We start from the raw sequence: 7,916 nt of genomic DNA, 5'->3' as shown, positions 1-7,916 counted from the left end.
TAAAACATGAATTAATAGAACCATTTGAGGTAGCTACATCAGTAGGGGATTCTGTTATAGCAAGACAAGTATATAGAGATTGTTCGGTGATCATATATAGTAGTTGCACCAAGGAAGATTTGATAGAGTTAGATATGACTGAGTTTGATGTTATTATGGGTATGGATTGGTTAGCTTCTTGTTATGCTAACGTTGATTGTAGAGGCAAGATAGTCCGATTTTAGTTCCCAGGAGAGCCAATTATAGAGTGGATGGGAAATACAACATCACCGAGGGGTAAGTTTATTTCATACCTAGAGGCAAGGAAGATGGTCAGAAAGGGTTATATTTATCATCTGGTACGGGTACACGACCTGAAGGCAGAGGCGCCGACCTTTCAGTCAGTGCCGGTAGTTAGCGAGTTTCCCGATGTATTCCCAGATGAACTTCCAGGCCTTCCTCCTGAGCGTGAGATAGAGTTCACTATAGACGTATTACCAGACACTCAACCCAAATCTATCCCTCCTTACAGAATGGCACCTGCAGAACTGAAGGAACTGAAGGAGAAACTGAGAGATTTAATAGAAAAGGGCTTCATCAGGCCCAGTACATCACCTTGGGGAGCACCGGTATTATTTGTAAGGAAGAAAGATGGGTCGCTGCGGATGTGTATTGATTATGGGCAACTGAATAAAGTAACAATAAAGAACAGGTATCCCCTCCCCAGGATTGATGATTTATTTGACCAGTTGCGGGGTGTTAAGTGTTTCTCGAAGATAGATTTACGGTCAGGTTATCACCAGATGCGGGTAAAGGAGGCAGACATTCCAAAGACTGCATTCAGAACCCGATACGGGCATTACGAGTTTAGAGTAATGTCCTTTGGGTTGACTAATGCTCCAGCAACATTTATGGATTTGATGAACCGAGTATTCAAGCCATTCCTTGACCTGTTCGTGATTGTATTCGTTGATGATATTCTGGTTTATTCACGATCAGAAAAGGAGCATGCAGATCATTTGAGGACGGTACTTGGGGTCCTCCAGCACCAGAAATTGTATGCTAAGTTCTCTAAATGTGAATTCTGGTTGACTTCAGCAGCATTCTTGGGGCATATTATTAGACCTGATGGCATTAGGGTAGATACATAGAAGATTGAAACGGTGAAGACTTGGCCTAGACCTACGACTCCTATTGAAGTACGCAGTTTTCTGGGGCTAGCAGGGTATTACAGGAGGTTCGTAGATGTTATGTCCCGCGTTTTCGCATAATGGAAATTCGTGGAAATAATTAAGACTTGTATGTTATAACGCCATGTTTTTTATTTTAGTTAATATGTCTATGTTGTTTATGAAAATATTAGTGTGAAAATATGGAGGAAGTCTAATGGGCAAAATTGGGATTTCGGAAATTAGTTTCGGGAATTTTAAAACGAGAGTTTTAATGATTTGGGCTCAACAAAAATTTAAGAGAAATGAGGCCCAAAATGTTAAGGGTGGCCGGCCATGTCTTTGGCCCAAACCTATAACAAGTTGTCATGTGATTAGCATGTGACAACTTAATAAAGAGAGTACTATATATTGCTAGCCTTAGAACATTCAAGAAAAAGAAGCAAATCATAAATTGAAGAACACCCAAGAGAGAGGGTTTCGGCCAACATAAGAAAGAAAGAAAAAACAATTCTAGCCTTGATCTTAATCCAAAAATCTTGTCCTTCTTGTATTGCAGTAAGTTCAAGACGCTCTCCGACGTGATACAATTAGTTTGGCGGAAGAATCACATTTGCGGCAAATCGGAACCTTAAGAGAAAGGTAAGATTTCTATGTTTTGATGTTATGAAATAGGTATATATGTAATAGTGATTGAAGTTTCATGAAAAATATGGGATTGTGTTGTGTTGTGCATGGCCGTGTGTGTGTGGGTGGAAGGTGTTGGCCGTGTACCACATAGGGAGGAGGAGAAGTGGATTCAAGTTTGTTTGGATTGATTAGTTGTATTGCGGTGACTTCTTGTGATGCAAATGAAGGTTTAATGAATTGAATTGGCATTGAAATTTCTTGTACGTAATTATGAGAAATTATGTGAATTCTATATGATTTTTATATAATTATAGAAGTGAGATTCTAAATGTGAATTATGGTCGTTGTTAATGAATTTGGATGAAAATAATGCGTGTTGGTAGTCTGTCGCATTTGTTGAAGTTTTTGATAGAATATGGAAATTAGCGGCATACTTGAATTCATGTATATCGCTTGGAATATTATTGGAATGTGTTTGAATAACTTTGAATGAGTAAATGAATGTGATGATGTGGATGTTAGTTTGATGTTGTGAAGTTTGGATGAAAGTTGTTGATTTATGTAGAAAGAGAGAATATTGACGTTAGAGTGATTTTTGTTATGACTTGTGATGTTTGTGATATTGTGGGTTGTTGTGTTGATGTATATTGAGCCGAGCTAAGTCTCGGGGGTGTTATATATATAGGGGAAGTGCTGCCGAAATTTCGGTAGACAAAAATGAAATTAAGTGAATTCTTAAGCCTTGAAATCCCTAAATGGTAACTTTGACCATTTGCAGATTCTGAGCAAAACGAGACTTGAGTTTTGGGCGAGCGTAAGACGTATATAAGGTATGTAAGGCTACCCACTCCTTCTTTTGGCATGTCTTAAGTATCCTAGGTTGATATCGGAGCCCCGGGGGCAATTCTGTTCCTCGAAATCCGAATTAGAAATCGAGCACTATTCATTCAATTGAATTAAACCTTAAAGTACTTCTTTTGCTTGGAAAGTAATTAGATGTCCGAAAATTATGCAAATGTAATCAAATCGCTTCGGATCTTCCATGCATGATTCCATAGACCCTAAATGTTCGTGGTTCATGTCCGTCACTTCGACTTGACCCGCGGTGGCCCGCTAGCATCGAGACTTCCTTGTTGCTCTATTATTCTCGTTTTTGTATAATGTCAGCAAAACACTTTTGTTTATGAGTTTGGCTATCATAAAATAATGTTTTGACTGCCACAGTATTCTAGATTATATTTTGAACCATAAATACTATGTTGGAAATATTTTGTGAAACGAACCCCGTATTGACTAACTATTCAAACTAGTTGACTAATGAATTAGCATATGATGTTATCAAGTTTCAAAAGATGTTTCGACCTATAAATTGCATTGTTTGCTCACGACTCCGCTCGTGCCCTTATTATGACTTCGTTCACCGGTTCCCGGGCCGGTTATGATTCGTGCGTACTATGATAAATTCGGCCGTATGCTGTGTTACGGTTCCCGAGACCTCGTCATAGGGTCGGGTTCCGTTTGGTGTTGTGCTGTGATATGGCTGGTGATATGTTATGATGATATGTGTGCTCGGGGATGTACGGAGATTTGAACCTTCTGGTGTTATGCTGTGTGTGGCACCAGTGTCGGAGTGGTGACCACGTTCCTGAGCTTTGCGTGATTTTGTTTGCATTATGTATACATGATTTTGATATAGATTCTGATATACTGTTCAGTATTTCCCCTTTTGTATCCTGTTTATTTTCAGTTGTGGCTCATATTTCTGTACTCTATGCTTTACATACTCAGTACATCTTTCGTACTGACCCCCTTTCTTCGGGGGCTGCGTTTCATGCCCGCAGGTACAGACACTGGTGATCCTCCACTGTAGGCTCCACTTTCTGCTATTTCGGAGTACTCCCTTTTGATCCGGAGTCCACTTTTGGTACATTTACCCTTTTGCTATGTATATATTTCTGTAGATCTGACTATTTGGGTACGGCGGGGCCCTGTCCCGTCATATGATTCTGTCGGTCTGTTTAGAGGCCTGTGGACATGTCTGTGGGTTAGGGTCTTTCTGTATGGATGTGTGTATATGTCGTGTTTGGGCGATCCCATACGCCGAGGCGGCCGGTCCGCATATGTTTATACGTTGCTTTGTTAGCCCTGTGTGGCCTTTGTTGGTGTTTGCTGTATACAGGGTTATTCTGGATAGTCCGAAAAACAAAGGAGACTCTGCCGAAATTTTTCTGGGGATTATCTAAATTTGTAAATACATCCTTGTCGGCTTCTGCTATATACTTGAATGCATTTGATAGATGGGTTTCGGTGCCCAGATCGGGCACTAGTCATGGCCTACGGGGTTGGGTCGTGACAAAAGTGGTATCAGAGCGGTTTGTCCTCGGAATGTCTACAGGTCGTGTCTCGTAGAGTCTTGTTTATCAGTGTGTTGTGCACCACATCTATAAACAGGAGGCTACAGGGCATTTAGGGTGTTACTTTTCTTTGGAATCTTAGATCGTGCGTTAGAGCCATGCTATTAGGATGATTTTGATCTGATTCGTTATTGTGTTTGCAGTGATGCCTCTGAAGAAGGCAACGGCGGCCCAGAAGGGCAAAGCAGGGACTAGTCAGGCACAACGAGTTACCCGGGCTCGTGTTTATGATTTTCCCGAGGTTGTGCCCCATTCAGAGGGATCCGCTACACCACCGGCGGAGCCTGGAGCAGGTCCACCAGCAGCTCCAGGGGCCCGAGTACCCGCACCCGAGCCTCCAGCTCCTCAGCCAGGGACGGAGGACAGGACACTGAGAGAGGCTGTGCAGTTATTGACCACTCTGGTAGCGGGACAGGCTCGTAGACGCGGGCGGAGAGATGATGATGATGACGACAGGCGTGACAGCCTGAGGCTTCGAGAGTTTTTATTATGTGGCCCTCCAGAGTTTTACGGGTCTAAGCCCGACGAGGACCCCCATGACTTTATTCTGGGGATGCGGCGCTGACTAGACTTGGTCAGGGCTTCAGAGACTGAGTCTGTTGAGTTGGCTTCGCATAGACTACGGGATGTTGTTGCTCACTGGTATGAGTCCTAGGAGCTATCCAGGGGTGAGGGTGCTACCCCAGCTACTTGGGACGAGTTCGTTACTGCTTTCACTCACCACTTTTTGCCCCCAGAGTTACGGCGGGCGCGGGTTGACCGATTTTTGCATCTGCAGCAGAGGGGTCGGAGCGTCCGTGAGTATAATATGGAGTTTGATTCTTTGGCCCGGTATGCACCTGCCATAGTAGCAGATATGGCCGATCGGATGCACAGATACGTGATGGGGTTAGACTGCTATTTGATTGATGGCTGTATGGCGGTGGCATTGCAGGCAGACAGGGATATTGCCCGACTACAGGCTTATGCCCTGGGTATGGAGGACCGACATAGAGCTGATTATTCCAGTAGAGATCGGGATAGGAGGCCGCCCAAGAGGGCCAGATTCGCAGGTTATTCTGAAGATTCTCGAGGCGGACAGCCTCAGCAGCAGCATTCAGGCAGACATCCTCCTCCGTCAGGCCGGGGTACACAGCCAGCCGGTAGGAGATTTGACAGTGCAGGACAGTCTGGGGCCGGTCAGAGCTCCAGAGCATCAGGTTCACAGGTATCCAGAGGTCCCAGTCAGCCCAGACCACCCAGGCCCCGTTGTTCCCATTGCGGGAAGTCGCACCCGGGAGAGTGTTATCGACTTACTGGAGTCTGTTTTTCATGCGGCGGTCAGGGCCATATTATGCGAGATTGTCCGTTGGCGAGCGGTTCTGGTAGTGTAGCTCAGCCAACGGGATCAGCCGCTGGTTCATCATCTGCTCCATCAGTTGTACGCTCTGCGGGGCGAGGTATGCCTGCACCGGTGGGATGCGGTCGAGGTCGAGGTCGTGGCAGTGCTTCAGGTTCTAGCGGTCCCTCGAACCGCATATATGCATTAGCCAGTCGCCAGGACCAGGAGGCTTCACCGAATGTCGTCACAGGTACATTTCTGGTTTTCTCCAAATCTGTATATGCACTGATTGATCCTGGTTCTACTTTATCATATATTTCCCCGCTCGTTGCTAGTAAAATTGGGATAGTGTCTGAGCCTATAGAGCCATTTGAGGTTGCTACACCGGTCGGGGATTGTATTATAGCGAGGCAGGTATATAGGGATTGTTTTGTGACTATATATGATCGCTGCACTAAAGCTGATTTGATAGAATTAGATATGCTGGAATTCGATGTCATTATGGGTATGGACTGGTTAGCTTCCTGTTATGCTAATTTTGACTGCCAGAAAAAGGTAGTCCGTTTTCAGTTTCCAGGGGAACCAGTTATAGAGTGGTTCGGATCTACAGCATCGCCGAGGGGTAAGTTTATTTCGTACCTCAAGGCTAAGAAGATGATTCAGAAAGGTTATATCTATCATTTGGTTCGTGTGCACGACACTACAGCCGAGACACCTACTCTTCAGTCTGTTCCGGTTGTTAGTGAGTTTCCAGATGTGTTTCCAGATGAGCTTCCGGGTCTTCCGCCTGAACGGGAGATAGATTTCACTATAGACTTGTTGCCGGATACGCAGCCTATATCTATTCCTCCGTACAGAATGGCACCGGCTGAATTGAAGGAGTTGAAAGAGCAGCTGAAAGACTTGTTGGATAAAGGCTTTATTACACCCAATACATCACCCTGGGGAGCGCCGGTATTATTTGTAAGAAAGAAAGACGGGTCACTGCGCATGTGTATCGATTACCGGCAATTAAATAAGGTGACTATAAAGAATAAATATCCCCTCCCCCGGATTGATGATTTGTTTGATCAGTTGCAGGGTGCTAAATACTTTTTAAAGGTGGATCTGCGCTCAGGTTATCATCAGGTGCGAGTGCAAGAATCTGATATCCCAGAGACTGCTTTCAGGACCCGGTACGGGCATTATGAATTCAGAGTTATGTCTTTCGGGTTGACTAATGCTCCAGCAGTATTTATGGATCTGATGAATCGGGTATTTCGGCCTTTCCTGGACATGTTCGTGATTGTGTTTATCGATGATATTTTGATTTATTCACGATCAGTAGAGGAGCATTCAGATCATTTGAGGACAGTACTTGGCACCCTTCGGCAACAAAAATTATATGCTAGATTTTCCAAATGTGAATTCTGGTTAACTTCTGTGGCATTCTTGGGGCATGTTGTCGGAGCAGAAGGTATTCGGGTCGATACGCAGAAGATTGAAGCTGTACAGAATTGGCCCAGGCCTACTACACCGACAGAGGTACGCAGTTTTCTGGGGTTAGCCGGATATTATCGATGGTTCGTGGAAACTTTTTCTTCTATAGCGGCACCACTGAAGAAGCTTACTCAGAAAGCGGCGAAATTTCAGTGGACCGATGCCTGCGAGCGCAGCTTTCAGATGTTGAAAGAAAAATTAATTACAGCTCCAGTTTTAGCTCTTCCAGAAGGATCAGACGGGTATGTTGTCTATTGTGATGCCTCTGGTATTGGGATAGGCTGTGTATTGATGCAGCACGTTCGAGTCATAGCCTATGCTTCCCGGCAGCTCAGACCGCACGAGAAGAATTATCCCACTCATGATCTTGAGTTAGCCGCGGTGATTCATGCTTTGAAGATTTGGCGGCATTATTTATATAGGGTCCACGTTGATATTTATACGGACCATAAGAGTCTCCAGTATATTTTTAAAAAGAAAGAACTAAATTTGCGGCAGAGAAGATGGCTTGAGTTATTGAAAGACTATGACGTTGATATTCTGTACCATCTTGGGAAAGCCAATGTGGTAGCGGATGCACTTAGCCACAAGTCCATGGGTAGTTTAGCTGATGTACCATCTGATAAGAAAGACTTGGTTCGTGAAATTCATCAGTTGGCCAGCCTTGGAGTTCGTTTGGCGGATTCTGGAGATTCTAGGATTTCTGTTCGTGCAGTTGCTGAATCATCTATTATAGCAGAGGTAAAGCAGCGTCAGTTTGAAGATCCTATCCTGGTTCAGTACAGAGATGTGGCCCTTAATAATGACAAGACTCCGTTTGAAATTTCACCTGAAGGGGTATTATTATATGAAGGCAGATTCTGTGTTCCGGATGTTGCAGGCTTACGGCGACAAATCATGGGCGAGGCGCATAATGCACGGTAT

Source organism: Lycium barbarum, chromosome 10 (genome assembly GCF_019175385.1).
Source record: "Lycium barbarum isolate Lr01 chromosome 10, ASM1917538v2, whole genome shotgun sequence".
NCBI lineage: Eukaryota > Viridiplantae > Streptophyta > Magnoliopsida > Solanales > Solanaceae > Lycium > Lycium barbarum.
The sequence above is the reverse complement of the archived record's forward strand: the minus strand, read 5'-3'. Positions refer to the sequence as shown.